The sequence below is a fragment of the Vipera berus genome (genome assembly GCF_964194415.1).
Source record: "Vipera berus genome assembly, chromosome: 1".
Lineage (NCBI taxonomy): Eukaryota > Metazoa > Chordata > Lepidosauria > Squamata > Viperidae > Vipera > Vipera berus.
Window position 1 is genome coordinate 166,814,765 of NC_138202.1, and position 20,964 is coordinate 166,835,728.

Genomic DNA, 20,964 nt, shown 5'->3' on the forward strand with positions numbered 1-20,964 from the left:
CAAAACACAGCTTTATCATTATGACTCTGAAACAGTCTTCGGAATATCATCACGGAGGTTTACCTGTTGGAGAAAAAAAAAACTAAAAACCCGGCTTCGTCAGGAAAACTCACAACTGCAATTTTTAAGATACAAATTGTGTTATTCACCTGGATTTTCTTGAACCTTGCATCACTCAAACTGCTACCCTGCTACACTCCTCAGGCTTCATCAGCATCTGATTGATGTGAATGGACTGAAAGAATGATCAGGACTTGGTTGAAAGATGACGTAAAGTAGAACTGTGCAGCAAATGATTGTGATTATCTGAAGAATACAAGTAAAAAAAAAGGAGCTCATTTCAAGGATTATTTTTCTGTTTCATTTATTAAAATATCTGTTTAAAGTTATGGAGGTGGAGGCATTAATTTTCATACTATTCTTGTAGATCATGAATTAAAGAAAAGAAAGAAAGCAAATAAAGAAGGGTTTGCAATGTGCAATAACATTCTTTGAAATTAAAGCAACAAATAACACAATGCTACTTTTGTTAGAATTGCATATCTAAATATTCAGAGATTTTTGGCCCAAAAATACAATTCAGGGTGTGTATAAATATCAGAAAACAAACTGAAAGGCCTGTGTATTTTTCAAACAAGCATAACTCTGTGTTAAAACTCTAGTATCACAAACTGTATTTACTTATTTATATGAAAAAAAAGTTTTCATTTTGAGAAAGGAATTTGGGGATGTAAACCAGTCTTACACCACTTGTAACATTAACTGAAACTTGGTTTGACTCTTTTGCACTCTCTGTTTTACCAGCACCCCCAGAGTCAGATAATGCACTAATGTTGCTTAGACTTTTTTTTACACTAGTGAAATTTAGGACACAATTCATGTTGGGTGTTTTTTTTTTTCTCTCTGCCTTTTTCACAAATTGTTCCTGCATTTTGATTGTGCTGATAGTGATACTCAAAGTCCTTTGACTGAGCATTTTTCAGAGTGGGTTATATTGACAGCTATTCTACTGATATTGGAGGTGACATTTTGTTATTTTAACAGATGCAGGGTAAATACCTTTTGTTAAGATTTTTATTATCATGTACAGCTTTTGAATCTTTCATGAAAATGAAAAGCGAGTAATACATTTTTCAAACATAAAAATAATGGCTCAGTGACTTTGTGAACAGTCAAGTATTTTTCTTGGCAGTAATATGGAAATGTTTACCCATCACCTTCACTCTTTCTCTCTCTGTGTCTGTCTCTGTCTCTCTGTCTCTGTCTCTGCCTCTCTCTCTCTCCTTCTAATGACCTGTATAACTGGTCTTTCCTCAAAATCTCCCATTAAAGTACTAACTAGTCTTGACCTTGCTGAGACAAATAATTGAGGTGGGACCTCCAGAAATCATTTAAAAATCACTGCAGTGACAAACAGCACAGCTTCACTGTCAGTGCTAAATGTACAGGAAGATCTAATTCCTCTCCTTCATTTCTTCCTCTCACTTTTCCCATACTTTTTTTTCCTTGCCCATGAAAAATGACTTCTTTCCATCTGTTGGCAGGGTTTGGCACAGCAGGTTGTTAAAGGTGTGATTATCTTGACAGCTACTGTGGGTTTTACCGTTCCCTACACTGACAATAATTTGTTTCCTTCCTCTTTGTCGAAAGGAAATAAAATATACATTGGATGCATTTATGAATAAGCAAATTATTTGAAAAATAATAGGAAGATAGGAGAAGAGAAGAGAATTAGCTACATGTTTTGAAGAATATCCCTCGGAGAAAACATCAGTAATATGCCTTCAAAATGTAGCATGCATTCACTGTCCAGGAAATTTCACTTTAGGCTATGAAACTGTCCCAAGTTGCTATTTCTTTTCCAGTTGTCCTTCACGTTTGGTGAGTTCTTTTAAAGACATGTTTCATAAACTTGGCAACTAAAATGTGTGAACTTCAGTTCCCAGAATTCATCAGCTAATCATGAAGTCCACACACCTTTAAGTTTACAAGTTTAACACTGTTTTAAAGCAAGGAGAGCACAAAGCCCCATACTTCTGCCCAGCGTTCCCCTTGCAGGCACCATAAGATTGTAACAATCAGTAGCAAAATGGCTGTATTTGTAAATTACATTTTTCCTTTCTTGTTTTCTTTTTTCTTTTTCTTTATAAAAGTAAGGGTGAGAGTGGGAGGTCTAGAGTCAGCACTCATTTGACAATTTTGATCCATTGGTGGAGCAGTGGGCTGATGCCTCCTTAAGTAACACCAGCTGCCTGCAATTGGTGCAGGTTCGCATCCCACCAGGCTCAAGGTTGACTCAGCCTTCCATCCTTCCGAGGTAGGTAAAATGAGGACCCAGATTGTTGGGGGCAATTAAGCTGACTTTGTAATAATGCCGCTTGGGGGGGGGCGAAAGCCCTAATAAGCAGGCATATACATAGAATGAAGGCTACTGCTAAGCTTGTAAGCCGCCCTGAGTCTTCGGAGAAGGGCGGGATATAAATGGAATTAAAATAAAATTAAAAAATTTGGGGCTAATGGTTGTTAAGAGCAGGAAGGCTCTGCAACCCAAGCTGCTCTCATTCCCACTGTTAATCTTTCCAATAATACAAAATCAATCCCAACATGGTGATCTGAATCACCTTGGAACTTGGGGAGATGGGTTAAAGATGGGGATTTGTGTTTGTTTAATGCAAAAATCCCCCCTCCAAAAAAAGGCTGAAAAACCCCCAAAGAACAAAATAATAATAATTCTTCCCCTTCTGGTGTCCCTGCAAAGGTAGGAGGGATGAGTTATAACCCCAACCCCTTAATTGTTATCCACATCTGTTTGAAACTCTGTACATAATGTTTCATTGTGAGAAAGTCCTCAGCTTGAAGATCAAAGTATTTCATGTGGCTTAAAAAGCAATAGGGGCATCCCCAGAGCACTTAAAACTTCTTGCTGTTTTATTTTAATCTGGTAGATCAAATTCTGAAGACTATGGGGAATTATTATATTAACTATATGTATATGGTTTAATTTAAATGTAAAAATAAATATTAGAAATAAATTTTCTCCTTTTCTTTTGGGCCTTATTCTCTTTGTTTTACTAGCCTACATGTCTCTGGGAAGGGTGCTTTCTTTGGCCATTGGCCCAAAAAAACCTTACTAGGAGCTCAACATGTCTATCATAACAATGGATTTTCATATGGGTAACATTCCTCAAATCCATACATCAGAACAAATGTTCTTTTGTGATATCATTCACCTAACTTTGTGTTACAGAAGAAATGTAGCTGACTTGCAATGCAGTCCTGCATTGATTTGTCATTTTACCCTCTTCACTTCTACTTCTGGCAATTCAAATAGCCAGCTTTGAACTGCAGGAATCTTCAGATCATTCTATACTACATGTACATTTCTGGAAGTCATCAGCAGTTATAGGAAATGTGCAAATCCTGCTTCTGAGTACATTGAAAAAGTTTTTGTGACATCTAAAACTCTTGGAACTGTATTTCCTTAAAAACCATGCAAAGTCTCTTTAACTCAATCTGGAGTCATTACTGGATATAATGAAAGGGCAACTTTTCCAAATTCAGAATGGAATGGAACAGAACAGAATGGAACAGAACAATTTATTTGACCAAGTGTGATTAGACACACAAATAATTCATCTCCAGTGCAGAAGCTCTCAGTATACATGTAAAGCAACAGAATCATCATCATCATTTTGTCATCCCAACAATAGCAGGGAGTAAAGTCAATAATAAGAAGGATAAATGGTAATGCTACAGCCACACTACACAGGTTAGGGTTAGGGTTAGGGCTATTAGACAGCACTGTGAGAATTAGTTGTTCAGCAGATTGATGGTGCAATGGAAAAAAAATGTCTCTGTGTCTATTTGTTTTGGCATGTAGCATGTTCTGAGGGGAGGAGATGAAATTATTTATGTCCAGGATGTGAGAGGTCTGTAGATATTTTCTCAGTCCTCCTGACCCACACAATATACAGGTCTTCTCTGGTTGCAATTGTTTTTTCTGCAGTCATACATAACTATCCATTGGAGTCTGTACCTGATCTTTTTGGTTGCTGTACCAAACCAAACAGTTATAAAAGTACAAATGACAGACTCAATAATTCCTCTGTAAAAATGTATCAACATTTCCTGGGACAGTCTGAATTTCCTGAAATGACACAGGAAGAACATTCATTGTCGTGCTAATGATGATTCTCACTGGGTGAGATCATACGTGGTTTTGGAGTGAGGTATCATCAATATGCTGATGATACCCAGCTTTTCATCTCCACTCCGAACCAACCCAGTGATGCCCTCAATGTGATGTCCCGTTGCCTGGAAGCGGTACGAATCTGGGTGGAGAAGAACAGGCTCCAGCTCAACCCAGCCAAGACCGAGTGGCTCTACGTGTTGGCATCTTGCATTGTCCAAGATCTACCATCTTTGGTTATGGGGGGAGAGGTGTTGCCTCCCATTGATAGGGCGCGCAACTTAGGCGTCCTCCTGGATGCACAACTCGATTTAGAACATCATATAGGAGTCGTGGCCAGGGGAGCATTTGCCCAGGTTTGCCTGGTGTGCCAGTTGCACCCCTATCTGGACCGAGATGCCTTACGTATGGTCACTCATGCACTCGTCACCTCCCATATAGATTACTGCAACGCTCTCTACATGGGGCTGCCCTTGAAGACCACCCGGAGGCTTCAGCTGGTGCAGAATGCGGCCGCTTGGGTTGTGATGGGAGCATCCCGATACTCCCATATTACACCCCTCCTGCGTGCATTGGTTGCCGGTTGCCCTTCCGGTGAGGTTCAAGGTGCTGGTTCTTACCTATAAAGCCCTACATGGCTTAGGCCCAGGATATTTACAGGAATGTCTGCTGCCAGGAATGATTTCCCATTGCCCTGTGCGCTCACACAGAGAGGGTCTCCTCAGGGTGCTGTCGGCCAGACAATGTCGGCTGGTGACCCCCAGGGGGAGGGCCTTCTCTGTTGGAGCGCCTGCCCTTTGGAATCAGCTCCCCCGAGAACTTCGGATGGCCCCAGATCTCCAGTCCTTTCGTCATGACCTAAAGACATACCTTTTCCAACTGGCCGACCTGGACTGAAGACGGGGTTTTTAATATTGCTTTATTTTATTGGTTTTAGTAAATAATGGGGCTTTGTAAATTTAATCTTTTTAATATTTGTATTTATTTTTATATTGTTGTTTTATTGTTGTTAGCCGCCCTGAGTCCTTCGGGAGATAGAGCGGCATATAAGTCCCATAATTAAATTAAATTAAATTAAATTAAGTGTCCATTTCAAGCCCTGGGAGATTATAGAACCTCAAAAGTTGAAGGATTCTACTGCTGATACTGTGCTGTCAAATATATAATACATCTGGAGAAAGCGTACCTGATAAAAGCTGGAACAGATTGTCATGCACATTTATCTAAACTCACATATCATAATCCTGTGGTTTGTTCAATTGTTCTACTACTACTGTATGAACTTGATTTTAGAATGAATTTTCAATGCCCCATTGTTTAATCCTTATTTGGGGAAACTGGATGGGCTGGTTCAAAAGAGAATAGGTATAGTTAATACAGCATGACCCAATTGATTTTTCATTAATTTCTCTTACGTTTTCTGGATTCTAGCTCATTATGAATGAGAAAGCCCTAAGGAAGTAGTGGCATTTATTTTTGAGTAGTTCTATATAGAACTGCAGTCTAGGGTCATATTTGAAGATGTTGGACTTGAACAAGGAAAATCTAGATTCAAATCCTCATTTGACCATGAACTCACTGGGAGCTATAGGTTCAATCTACCTTACATGTTATTGTGGAGAAAAAAATGAAATATTCTAATATAAGCCATCTTGTGCTCTTAAGATAAAAGGTAGAATATATGTGCAAACTAAAACCTTAATTAATAGTTCTGCTTTCTTTCTTTCTTGGTACAGAAATTTTTCATTGAAGCTAGAACTGTTACTCTTAGACTAGGACCATGAAGGGTAAAAGAGGATTAATTTCTGTTAGTATTGAAGCTTGTTTTTCAGTCATTCTAAGAATCAAGGATGGTTGCACATGTTTAATCGCTTTTCCCATGTACCAGGAAAAACTAAGAGGAATGCATAATGTGGTTCAATAATCCTTGGGAGAGCATCTCTACTGTAACAGACCAAGATATACTGAAATATGGATATATCAATGCCTTCCTCTGCTGAATATTGATATAAATCTTATAAACTGTTGTTAAGTAGATTATGAATTCACATCTTTCCTATTATCTTGCAGAGAAGCCAGTTTAACTACTTGGAGCAATATTCTTACTAACAGCTATAGTCCATCTCTGAAAATATTCTTGGATTCCATGAAACAGAAAAGCTAATCAATGACAGTGCATTATCTAAATATGAATAATAGGTTCAAATTTGTTAAAAACCTAAGGTGAAGGTGTGGTGTTTTTACATGTCTGAAAGCTTTTTCTAGGTAACACTTAGGAAAGATCTTCCTGAAGCCAAAGATATCAATATGGGAATTCAATATTCCAGTTTACCCTACTGATACAGTTCTAAAAATTTTCAGCTATGATCAATACTCACACTGCCATTTCAGATTATAGACTCCTTTGATCGCTCCTAGGTAAGATTAATTGGGCCCAAGGGTGATTTTCTAGACACTGGTACGTTCACTCAGCACAGGAAACAAGTCCTATAAACAGTTATTTAAGTGACTAAAGTATGGGGGATTAACACTGGAGTTGAAGGTGTTTCCCCTGCAACAAGGAGATATGCTTTCTCTCTCCCCCACCCCACTTCCAAAGTTGCACAGAAACCTGTTCCAAGGGATCGTCAAACTTTTGGGATCAATATTCAAGGAATCTGATAGGGAAGGAGCTTGCTATAGATAGTGAGTAAGCACCTTGTATATATTTAAGTTTCAATTCATATTTCTGGTCTTCCACATATTGTTAAATCTTAACATGTTAGTCATCATAAATATACTCTATCTAAGTGTGGTTTTGGTCCATTGTTATACAGAATTATGGTATTATAAATGTTTGAATGGGAAGTACTATAAGTGTAAAAATAACATTCAAGATAATCAACAGGAATAAATAAACATATGATTCCAGGCTTTCCACAAAAGAAAAACAATTTGTTTTGTGATCAAATAAACACCAATGTGGATTCTCTTAGCTATGTATTCTAAAGTTTGTATTTATTTTATTCTTATCCCCCCTTTATTATTTTTACAAATAAATCAAGGCAGTGAACATGGCTCAACATACCTTCCTTCCTCCTATTTCTCCCACAACAACTCTGTGAGGTGGATTGGGTTTTAGAGAGAATGACAGTCCCAAAGCCAACCAGATGGTTTTCATGACTAAGGTGAGACTTCAACTCATGGCCTCCTGCTTTCTAGCCTGGTACCTTAATCACTTGACCAAACTGGCTCTCAAGTTACATCTTAACCTGCAGAAAAATTTGCAGATTCACCATGCACGATATCTAGTTTATGTCTTAGTCTGTATATGGCAGTTTTTTAATCTCATAGTTAATCGTACCTCCTTTGATATATGGGTTTTGATATAACTATATGAATCATTATCATCCTTCTTAACTGACTTTTCTTAAAAGAAGTTTTTTACAGGAATGAAGGGAATAATTGTGAAGAAATATAGTATCTCAGCAGAATACTAATAGTTCAACCTCTCTCTCAAAAAAAAGAATTCCATCAAGCAGGAATCCAGTGTTCTCCTCAGGGAAATGTCTTTGAACTGATAATATTGCCCTCTCCCCAGATGAATTAAACAGTGTAAAATGATGACTGAGAGGTTGTACAAAGTTAGTGAGTCTGTGATAACCAGGTGTTTATTGTGTTACCTAAAAATGCCATGAATAAAATTGCTTCCACCAACTTAAAATGAGAGAACAAGGACTGGTGGTAAAACCCACACAGCCAGATAGGGTCAGAAATTAAAGCTCAGGTTATTCTGAGTGCTGTGCCTGAAAACAAAAAAGGATTGTGGAAGCTGTAGGAGATGCCACCTAAAGCCTGCTTGGCTAAAGTGGAGGAAAGGCTGTCAAGGAGCAGAAGAGATACCATTGTGATTCATGGTCAGCCTGTGGGTTCAGCAGTTGGGTCGGATGACTCAGAGGAGGAGGGGGGTGTTGAAGAGCTTGCTGAGGGGGTTGAAGATCTTGCTGATGAGAGCCCTCAGCCAGGCCCCTCCCACCTGGTCACCACGGAGACCCAGCTGTGTGAGCCTGACAGCATGGATGAAGATGACCCACAGCTGGCCCTGTTCAAGGACACCCGATGCAGGAGGCAGTCAATCAGGAGTAAACAGAGGAAGGCAATGGGGCACCTCGGAAGGAGGCAGAGAGAAGCCACGCCCTGAACTGTATAAAAGGGGAATGCGTGGGAGGGCTGGTTTGCTGAAGGCAACCGCTTGATTAGTTCCTGTTTCATAGCTCCTGTTTCATGGTTGGTGTCTTGTTTTGCTCTGTTTTATCTTAATAAATTTGGCATGCTTAATTCCAGCCTCTTGCCGTTTGTAAAGGGGTTGTCCCTGCCTTTTCTGCAGGGCCGGTAGCAGGCTGGTACAGAACAGATACTACTATGAAATTAGAATGGTTATTTGGGTAGTGAAGTAGAAGGAACTGAAAGGGAAGGAAAGAAATAATAATAATATTAGGAAGAGACCCAAGAGAGTGGAAAGAAAGAGATAAACAGCAGAAAAAGGAGGTACAGGGTAAGGCACTTCTTGGTGCTGATATACTGTATATATTGTTGTAAATATATTTACAATAGGGAGCTAGGAAGATAAATTGGGCAGCTAGCTATGTTCAAATTGAACTGGGCAAGCCAGTCCAAAAAGTAAAGGTCAGATAATCTGGGACCAGAGAAAACAAATTCAGCCTTACCATATCCTAAATTGCCTATGTGGAAGTGCAGATTGTGAGTGGGACAGTGGAAAGTCAAGAGAAAAGGAAAAGAAGAGAAGAAAAAAAGGAAATATCATACTTTAGGAGTAAGAGTCTGAGATAGAAGGAGGAGGAGGAGAGGGAGTGGGAGGGGGAGAGGGAGGGGAAGAGAAGGGGGAGGGGGGGAAGAGCAGAACTGCCTACTTGGAATATGAGAACAGGGAGGGCTGATCTCTGCCTCCCAGTAACATGAGAGCGGATGGGAGAATTGTATATATAAAGATGGGAGGGGAAAGGAAGTGGTTATTTTTGCTTTTCTTGTTGCCTGAAATAGTTGCCTGAGAGAGAGACGGAAAGATTGAGTAATGAATTTGCTGAACAAGTTCCAAGAATGCATGGTTGAAGAAACCATAGTGATAACAAGGAAAGCATGGAGCTTGATGTCAGATAGAACTGCCATTAATGTTAAATATTTAATGGTCTGGAGAAACTCTTTAAGGGTTTGTTATAGCACAAGAGTGAAGATGGCCAGATCTGGACTAATGTGTAAGCTGAGTACTTTACTGAGCATTGACTGAAACAATTAGCAAGAACAAATTTATTGCGTCCAGAAAGTATAGAGGTTTGTATTCACAGAAAGTCACCCAGTGTTCATGTTTAACATTATATGGACTTTTACTAGAGAAGGGTAGGATGAAAGAACATGTATGATGAACTCCAAGAAACCTGGAGGATAAAATCATTCAGATCTGCTTGAAGTTGGATACCAATTGAACAAACTTTATTATATTGACTGAGATTCTCCCTTGTTGGCTAGTATGAATTTGTTCCAATTACTCCTAAAAAGCTAGAAAGCTTAGGGTTTTTTCATAGATTTAGTGCTATCCCATGTGATCTGGACCCTGTCCCCTTTGGCAAAGGCTACCAGGAAGGTAATAGGAGATTGGGTCACCATGGTGGTTAACCCATTCTTAAGAGATTGAATAATCCTGCTTGCTTTGAAAAAGACAGGAATGTGTCCCCTCTTCAAGAAGCCATCAATTAAACTAGCAATATAGGACAATCTCTAATCTTCAACTTCCTCTTTGGACATGAAAATGTTATGAGTATTGTCTCTTTTATTATCTCTTTTTGCATGAAGTTTGGGCTATTCTCATGCATTTTGATTATTCATTGTATTTTAATTTAAAATTTTGTTTCTTTTTTTTTCTCCCTACTCTAAAAAGGATTATGTAAGCTGCTCAAGAGTTCTACTTAATTGGAGCAGCAACAAATAAGCCCTAAAATAAATAAATGCATCTGCTTCATATCAGTTGTTTAATGAAATCTTCAATGGCTTAAAAGAAGATGAAGGGGCATAAATGGATGAATTTCAGGGTTATACATGTAATGAAAATGATTGTTTATGTCCAGACCCAGCCAGTTTGTCTCCAGGTATTGTGGTCATATGATATGTAGAGTGAGTAACTTCTTGCAGCAGACAAGACAATCACCACCATTGGCCCATCAAATAAAGCTTTGCATTTATTGTAATCTCTTTTGCCTCCTTAATAGCCAAATATCTATATGGTGCAGCTATATGGTGCAGCTCAAAATTTGACCATTTCCTTTTTCTTTCTCATTTTTTTCCTCTGGAGGAAGTTGTGTCCCCTTTGCTTGGGCAAGACTGTTTATGAGTCGTTGGTTAAACTATCTGTGTAGCTTAATTAGAAGATGTGCCTGAAAGATGCAAATCTGCCTAAGCTCCTCTTGCTTGGAATTTTGCCTCCTGCATCCACATGCAAATATCTCTCTCCTTCCCAAAAGGATTTGTGAAATCATTCTATGTAAATACTTATTAGTTATGGGCTTCATGATGAAGCCCTCTGAGGCCGATTGTCTTTTCAGCCCAAGACATTTTTGCCTGCTCATCTGTTTTATTGGCCTGCAGAGCTAACTTGATGCCAAACTTGTGATTGCTGCATAAATTAGTAAGTGCAAGTTATTTCTCAAACTTTGCAAAAGTCCATAATTGCAAGACACTGGAGACATAATTGACAACACAATTCTTTTGAAGATGGGTGTTTCCCCCTACATCCCTGAAATCTTTTACTTAGGACTCAGTATCTCGGCTAAATTTTCAAGAACCCCAGCTCTAATGGTAGCCTGTTTCACATAGCTGTCTGGGAAGTGCAAGTTAGATCAATTCACTTCAAAACTGTCAAAATTAAATTAATGCTTTCCCCTGAATGTATGCATGGTGCCATCTTTTCCCCCATATTCTTTCTCAAATCTTCCTTTCCTCTTTAATTTTTTTGTGGTGACTTTCTATTATAAAATTTGACATTACAGTAAAAGGTAATTGTGTTAAAATTCTTTTATCAAAGACCTGTGTCAATATGCAAAATGGTGGTGTACAAACATCTTTCCTCTTTAGAGAACGTGTACTTGGTCCAGTAATTCAGATCCTCTAGCGATTGTCTAATTTGAGTGATTAAAACTATCAGTTTGTCCTTATTCCTCACTATTTCTGAGACCCTTGATGTACATGTTGTGAGGGAATCACAGAAATATTTGGGGTCAGTAATGTCAAAAAAATAATTTGGAGTTACAATTCAATCTGGGGTTGCGCAAAAATAAATCAAAATGAAATCCAGACAGTTGTGAGGAAAAGAGATTTATTTTAATTCCAAAAAGCAAAGAGGTTTACCTATGGAAGTAGCTACAGAGAAAATGAGGTGCAAAAGGGCTGTTTTATAGGGGAACTTGTCCTTGATGTGGGTCTTGAGGGGTGTACATGTTATCTATGATGCTTATTCTTGTGAACATATAGTCCTGCTGGGGGACAGTTTTAATTTATCTGTGTTTACAGACCTTCTCCTTTGATATGCAGATTATGTCAGGACAACTTATTTGGAGCTTTAAGGAAATCTGAGTAAAATATTTTCCCCTGTTCCTATTTTTTACTTAATTTAAATTTGGCTTGACTGTCAATTAGTGGAGATGCTGTTTCTCAATCCATTGTGGATTCTGTGAATGTTTAAGGGAAGATGGAGAAGGAATGAAATATATGTTTGATATTGTTGTGATTCAGGGTCAGCCTGTGGGTTCGGCAGTTGGGTCGGACGACTCAGAGGAGGAGGGGGGTGTTGAAGAGCTTGCTGAGGGGGTTGGAGAGCTTGCTGAGGGGTTGGAGAGCTTGCTGATGAGAGCCCTCAGCCAGGCCCCTGACAGCGTGGATGAAGATGACCCACAGCTGGCCCTGTTCAAGGACGCCCGACGCAGGAGGCAGTCAATCAGGAGTAAACAGAGGAAGGCAATGGGGAACCTCGGAAGGAGGCAGAGAGAAGCCACACCCTGAACTGTATAAAAGGGGAATGCGTGGGAGGGCTGGTTTGCTGAAGGCAACCGCTTGAATAGTTCCTGTTTCATAGCTCCTGTTTCATGGTTTGTGTCTTGTTTTGCTCTGTTTTATGTTAATAAATTTGGCAGGCTTATTTCCAGCCTCTTGCCGTTTGTAAAGGGGTTGTCCCTGCCTTTTCTGCAGGGCCGGTAGCAGGCTGGTACAGAACAGATATAAAACTTCCCACAGTAAAGTAGTAATAGTTGCTCTCTGCTGGCCGTATGCTGAAAGGGAAACTGGACCAGGTGGTGGTTTTTATTGTTCCCTTCCCAATTCACCCAATACTTCTGGTAAAGGCAAATAAAGGCAGCCTTGCTTTCCCTATGCAGCATTGCCTTCCCTATGTAGACAGCAGTAATAGGAACATTGGTCTCAGCATACTTGTTTTAAAACATCAATTATGTTTTTGAGCCCCATCTTGCATAATCAGATGTTAATTCAATGCTGTGAGAGGCTGATAATTTACTTAATCAGAAGTCCAGAAACTAGCAAATGTCTGCATTTCAAACTGCACATGATATATTTATAAAAGGTAAAGGTAAAGGTTCCCCCGCACATGTGTGCTAGTCGTTTCCAACTCTAGGGGCCGGTGCTCATCTCCGTTTCAAAGCCGAAGAGCCAGTGTTTGTCCGAGGACATCTCCGTGGTCATGTGGCCGGCATGACTAGACACCAAAGGTGCACGGAACGCTGTTACCTTCCCACTGTAGTGGTCCCTATTTTTCTACTTGCATTTTTACGTGCTTTCGAACTGCTAGGTTGGCAGAAGCTGGGACGAGTAACAGGCGCTCACTCTGTTACTCAACACTCGGGATTCGACCCACCAAACTGCCGACCTTCTGATATATTTATAGCTTGGAATAATTCGTTATTAAGAAATTTGTTATTTCTTTTTAGATAAATACTTCCTCCCTTGCATCCTATACAGAAGTCTTTCATTTAGAAATTCCACCACAAACCTGAACTGATTCATTTGGAAATCATGCTTATTATTTCACTTACAATGTAGAAGAACATGCCCTAAATAATTTTGCTATTCTTTGGCAAAAATGCAATTCCCTTGGTCACTGGCCATAATATATCAGATTGCTCCAAGTTCTGAAATACTCTAGTTCCTAATTAATCTGCTTGCAATCCTCTAAATATTTAGAAAACATACCTAGTGTTGTTGTTTTTGGAAGCAGTAATTTAAGACAGAGAACAAGAGTGGATTAAAAGGTTTTTTTTAAAAAAAAATGAGCTTGCCCAAAATTTTTAAATGAGAATTCATAAATGAGAATTAAAAAGTAAAATACATTGATGGATTCAGAAACCAGTCATAGCAGGGTATCCAAAATGTCTCTCTCCTTCTCAGAGTTTATTGCTTTTTTATACAGTTTTAACAAGCAGCAAAGAGTATATAGCAACAGCATCGTTATTGGTGTATTCTCCTTGTCAATCTTTAAGAACATCCCAGCCAGGGTGGAGTCTCACATATCTTGATGGTTCCTGGTGGTGCCTGGTGGTGCTATCAGGGCGGCTCACAACAATAAAACAGCTATAAAAACAGTAATACAAATATTAAAAAAAGAATTACATTACAAAGCCCCATAATTAATTACTAAAACCAATAAAATTAAAACAATAATAAAAAACCCCTCAGTCCATGGCCTCTACATAACCTTAATATGACCTCTATCTCTACAATACATCAAAAATTAGTAGGTTCTCAACTGGTAGTGTTCTTATTCCAGGCACAGGGGCTTTAATACTTTTTGAAGTTTAGGTCTAAATCTTTGTGTATTTAGTTATCCTTGTAGTGTTGAATTAAAGTAGCCACTTCATTGTTTTTTGAGATATTCTTCCAGCAGGTAGAGGAACCTTTGGCCAGTTCAAGTGAGTGATTCAGATTTGATAATTATTTACTACAAACTGAACAGACTTGAGAATAAAAAAAAATGAGTATGGGAGAATATAGAATACATGTGCCCATTCCTCAGAAACAAATGTAATGAAAATGTACTTTTGCTAGAAACCCAGAGATCTTCAGCACTAGTTTAGGATTCTGCCTAGCTATTTTCTATTAGAATAAAGAAAATAAATAAATAAACATTTAGTCTGCCTATAAATTACTTACACTGCCATTCAGTGTAAAACCCAGATTGTCTTCTATAAGCACAGCAGACTTACACCACTTCTTGCAATCATCAACACATTTTAATTGAGAAACATCAGATTTCTTCAAGACACAGCAATATATAATCTCTAGAGAAAAAGTCACTTTAAAAAACAAAATTGTTCACGCTCAAACTCCAAAAGCTAATCCAGGAGTCCCATAATTAGGCTGGCAATCATTGTGTACACTTTTTCAAGGTCATATAAGCTAGAACTCATGTAAATGAATCATTCTATTCCTATCCTACAGATGTAGACAAACACCACAATCCAGTAAAAGGAGTCACTTGTATTAACGCTTTCTAAAGACTGGTTTAGTGAAAATCTCTAACAACAATGAAAGATACGGGATGCCCATCCTAGCAAGGAACCTTCCTTGGAATTGTCTGAATGTGAGATGTTTTCATGCTATTTGTCATGCACAATCATTGTGCTTATGCACCACTTCAGCTGGATCAAAGCCACAGCATCATTTCCAGACTGCAGGGTGATATTCACTTTTTTCTGGGGATTATGTGGATAGTACTTCAGCAGCTTCTTCACATAGATGAAATCTTGTCTAATCATTCAAGGAATTCTGAACCTCTTCAGGAGAGAAAATTAATGTATGCTGAAGGAATTACTTTCTAAGTGACTGGTTGCTCCTTTTCTCTTAGAATGAATAGGCCAAGAGTATCACTTCGCATGATGTGTGTGTATATGTGCTCATGTGTTTATTCTGCAATTGAGTGACAAATTGACTGCATGTTTTTGTGAATTAACTGAATGATTACTCACAGGTGAGAAGCCCTCACAAGAAATAAGCGAGTAGGATCCAATCTTTTATTAGATGGAATGAATGGGAGTTCTCCTTGACTGCAGATTTCAGTTCACTATTAGAAATCATTATGTCAAAACCAAGCGTACATGTGTACATCTCTGGAGTCTAATTTGTGTTTGGCTGGGCTTGAATGAGAAGACGCTACATGCAATTTGCAGTTTAGCCCTAACACACGTTCTTTGGTTTTGGCTATTTTGTTTTTCTGCTGAAAAGAAGAGAAAAGGAACCTCTACAGTACCTCCAAAGTGTGGAAATTCCATAACATTTCATTTTTATCACTTGAGGAGAAAGAGCTGGCTCTGACATTAAGCATAGTAGACATAATTTCTCCACTGTCTCACCCAAGCTGTGATCTTGCATATAGATCCAGATCCTACCTGCATGCCCACATTTAAAAGTATTCTTCATTGTGAGAATCTAGATTTTGAAAATACTAATAATGATGCTATACAAAACTGTGAAAGAAAAATCTTCATCAGGGGGTCCAGTCCAAGCGGAAACAAACAAAATGGAGACTGCTTTAGAAAGAAGGTTGTGGTTTATTGAAAAGCAAAGCCAGACAGAAGCATGGCTCTGGGAAAGCTGACCACATGTTGCTGGGAGTGGTGGGTTTTTATACTTTCTGGGGCTCTTGAGGTTGTTTCCTGTTCCTGTTTGAGGCTTTGTATTTCCTGTGTCATGTACTTTGACTGAGTCTAAGTGTGGCCTTTTGGTATTGGTAGGTGCCCAAAGGTCATGTCTTTTAAAGTTTGGGTGGGGTATGTAGATTTTAGAGGTCTTTGTCTTCTTAATTTCATCAGCTTCTAGCTTCCTGGCTCTAACCTTCCTGAATGGATTATTGAATTTGCATTTCTACAGTAAAAGCTGGCCTCTGCCTAGGGCAGGGGTAGGCAATCTTGGCTCTTTTATGACTCGTGGACTTCAACTCCCAGAATTCCTCAGCCAGCATAGCTGGCTGAGGAATTCTGGGAGTTGAAGTCCACGAGTCATAAAAGAGCCAAGGTTGCCTACCCCTGGCCTAGGGGCTGGGGCTGTTTTCTGTCTTTTTAAAAAAATCTTCTCCATTATTCCTTTGGGGAAATATATTCTGCCTTTTTAATATTTCCCAAAATATTTCTTTCTCGGGATTCTTCCCACAAAACTATTCTTGATCCCCATTTTTTAAAAGGTAAAAGGGTTCAGATACATGAGGAGCTGCCTGTCTCCCAAAGTGTCTGCTTGGGCAATTTGATCTGACAGGGTGGGCACACTCTGGCTTCCTTTGATTAAATAATGCCATATATTTCGATCTGGAACCATATTTTTTTCTGTACGCAAATCTGCCCACTTAGAATGAGGCTCCACCCTGATTCAAAGGGCTCATGTCCTACCAGTACTTCCCAGAGCACTTTTTTCTCAAGCCTTTGGGAAGGATGATCGATGCCTTTTTTTTCTTCTTCTTTTTGTTATTTCCACCTGGGTTTGTTTTCTCTGCCATCTATGTTTCTTAGGTTATGTTGCTTTAGGTTTTTGTGTTGTTTCTTTGTTTTTAATAAACTGGTAAGAGTTCCTGGGAGTCAGACAGTCTATACATTTGGTATAATAATCATAAAGTTGTTCCAAATAAAGCTGCCTTTGGCAACTGACTGATGGTGACCTTTTCAATGGTGATGGTGTTCAAGTGGTATTCCAGATATTCTGGAATTGGACCTAGGCAACTATTATTATTGGTACTATATTTGCTTTTTTTGCCACAGTTGTTTTACTTCTATTTGTGGGTCTTTACATTTTGTTATTTTCCCCAGTACTTACTGTCCTGCTCTGCTGTCCCCAGGTAAAGCAAGATCCCCTATCCAGACAGTTTTTGCCTTACCAGTAATTGTTCAGCATGTGGTAGTGCTTCTCTGCTTGAATTCTAAATCCCAGAGCACTTTAACTTCATCATTTTTATTACCTTGTCTATTTTTTTAATCCCACCAGTTCTTGCTTGCAGGCAAATTGTTTTTCTTGCAAATATTCCAATACACCCTTGTCTTGATAGGTGAATATAATGCCAAATCCAGTCTATACATCTGATTGATTATGTGACCAACCATAATAATAATTGACTTTATTATAAAGTGGTGAGGGTCAAATACATAGATATCTGAGTATAGCCCATTGTAATCCATCAAGTTATATAGAAAGGATGTAGTGGATTCCTTTGAAATATACCATTTCACAAATATAGATTGTATGAATAGTGTATACATACAGCTACTAAGGGTGAGAAATTCCAAAGGACATCATTACATATTTTCACCCTCTCCAAACCTGAGTGGTTTATTTGAGAATCAATTTGAGCTGAATATTAACAATATAATCAAATTTAGTAATGTCACACAGACACATCACACTCATTGAACCATATAATAAAGCGATAAAAACACAAATAGTGATCAACGACTAAGAGCAATAACAATAGCCTTGCCATTTAAAAAGAGAAAAGGTGTCGCGTCGAGCGACCGATCAGGGTTCCGGCCTCAACTCTTAGAGCCCTGTAACAGGGGTGAGAATTTAGAGGGACCCTCGCAAGGGTGAACACCTTGAATATGGAAGGATTTTGCCCTTTGCCACCGACCCAGTGTGCCGGACGTTCCGACGGTCACACTTGGGAACTGCGATAGCGCAGGAACAGAATCCTAGGACAAACTGAGGCACCAACACAAGTTTGTTCAAGGTGAGAGAGCACAGAGTGCCCGGGGTGGATGGTGTTGCCCCCGAACAGCTTTGCACAGCACACTTTTATTGAGCAGTTTCACCAGGGAGGGGGAAGTACACACATATGGGAGGTCATAGGAAAACATAGCTCATTGCATACAACTGCTAATGAAGAGGGCAAAGGTCATCACAGGAAGCAATAAAGCATAACCTATCGTATACAAATGCTAACAGAGAAGACAAGGAAGCAATAAAGCATAACTTATCGTATACAAATGTTAACAGAGAAGACAAGGATTATCACAGGAAGGCATAACTTGAGGCAAGGACAATTACAGGAGACAGGAACCATATCTTGAGGCAAGGGCAATTACAGGAGACAAGTCTTGTTATATACAATTGTAAATGAAGGAGGCAGAGGTATTTGTTGTATACAATTGTAAATGGAGAAGGAAGAGTTTTATCACCAGAGGCAGGAATGCAATTTGACACCCCTGCTCTAGTTGATGATCAAATCAGTCAGCCTAGACGAAAGTAATTCCTACGTTCTGCTTTTCTCTGCTAGTATCTTACAAATGAGTTAGGTCTATGTTTTCTGGAATTCCCAGGAAACCTGCCAGAAGGTTGTGAATTCACCATTACATCAGGAGTTCTAGCTGTTACCACATATATTCAGAAAAATGGTTCAGACTTTAAACTACCAACTAGTTCACTAAGGAGTCTTTCAGTTAACAGCCAAAAATGCATTCTGTTGAATTGTGACATGCTATCAAACACATATAATCATCTCTTTCAATTAAAATAGTTATTACTGAGACATGTAAAGGAAGCAAAATTGAAGTAAGTACTTAAGTCTTAAGAGAAAGAGGAAATAGGAAAAAAATAACCAAATTCTAATTGGGTGAACTATGGGGAATTAGTAATTCAACTTGAATCACTACATAAATAATAAAAGCAAAGGAATGAAGGAAGGAGCAAGCATTGAACCCCAGTTCCAGGGGACTGGGTGAAAGTCTAGGGAAGGGAGCTGAAAGATTGCTTGTCTTAAAATGTCCCTTCTGACAGGACATGAACTTTTAATCCATGCTACACACAATAAACAAAAAGATGACCCCCCCAAATGGACGCCCCCAGCATTGAAAATTTCTGCATTCTCCTTTTCCTGATTGATTGGAACCTCCTTGCTGCAGAATCAAAGCTAGTTTCCTTTGATTTCCTGATATTATTCCTTGATAATTTCTGCTTTTCAAGCAAGAAGTAACAGGATTGACTTTTGCAATTGGAAGCCACTATGGCTCCAGTTGGAAAGAAGCCGGAAGTTTCCCTTGGGTTCCTCTGGTTTGTTTATCTGAGTTTCTTTGGAAAGAGTGGGAGGAGGAAATAGGATATTAGGAGATTTTGATTAAAATGTGGGATTATATTGAAGTTAAAATAGCTGGATTAACTGGCTGATCAGATATGCTTGATTAACTAAGTGACTTTAAAGATGTGCCCAGATACCTAGATAATAAGCAACTCTCAGAAAATCATTCTTTTTAAACTCAAAAAGAAATTTTAATAACTAACATTCACTCCTAGGACTCAAAATGACCTTATCTCTAAGCCATACTTACCATTTAAACTGCTCCTCGCCTTCGTTTATGCCAATGTGACTCTAAGCCATATTCTGTACAGACTGAAATGCCAACACAATTTACAAGGCCTTCAGTCTACCCTGCAGCCTACTGTTCCTTTACTGCTGTGTCACTTCCCTGTCTTCTACCAATAGCTTTTTACTTTTATTTCCACTTTCCTTTTTTGTGTGCCTATAATGCCCTCTCTCTCTCACACACACACACACACACACACACACAAAGAGTTAATGTATATATATACAAGATTAAAGAATCAAACTGCAGATTTGTGGGCAAAACACAACAAGATATCTATCACATGAAATAATGATTTAATGTGCAAGACTCATTTAACAATGGCTATTTAATTTGCATATTTCCCTATATACCTAAGTCATGTTATTTCATTTCTTAAGGAAAAATGTCTACAGGATTTATTTCCATCTGTTTACTTAATTGATATTGCTTTTGTCAGAAGGATCAAATTCCTTCTTTTTCCCTGGTTCATTTCCAAGCTGGAGATTTCAGTGAAATGCACCAAGTGAAGTAACTTTGGATGAAAAGCTGCAAAATATTGCTCCTCCTTTTTAATAGGGATTTGTAGTTTCCATATTTAGCCAATAATTATCAACAGAATGGAATGTGTTAGCTTATTACAAAAAAAAATATTTCCTTACCAATCCAATCATGAAAACTCAAGCAGAGGCTTCTTAAAGGTACAGCACTTTATTTTTGATCAAAGTAAGTCCTGGATGGAAACACAATCTGAACACGCAGCAGTTGCATTCAGAAGTGCCACACCTTAGAAAGTTAGTAGCATTGCTTTATAAACTTTTTAGCCAGTGAAAATCAGACAACAGAGTTATTATAATATAAGGAAGACATCAATCATTTCTGTACACTCCCTTGTTCCCTTCTTCAGTACATCCCATCCGTGTACATGTTTCCCACGCTTGCATTAAATTTGTCCCTGAAGCAAATGCTGATTACAGAAGCAAGATAGCAATAGTTAGGCCAGGCTACACAATTTATTTCTTTCTCTAGTTCCAATTATAAAACCCTACATTTAAACAGATGTCTCTTTATCTAGAGGTAAAACAGGGTTTTTCTGTGTATAAGATATACAGTATGCCGATATATGTCTTCCTTTACATAGTATGCATCAACATATCTTATTTTACAAGGGTTTTGCTATGAGATGTCTCTTATATTTCTAATGGAAAAGCCAGCTTAATTTAAACTTATTATAAACATATAACAAAATTTTTCAATACTTTATATCAGTCAGAAACTCTTATGCCAAGCCAATTTGGGACTATGTTAATATGTAAAAGAATAATTCCTGTCATGTTGGGTGCTTTGTTAAAAAGCCATTCATTTATCTTTATGTGGGATTTTATTGTGCAACTAAACCTTTGTAGT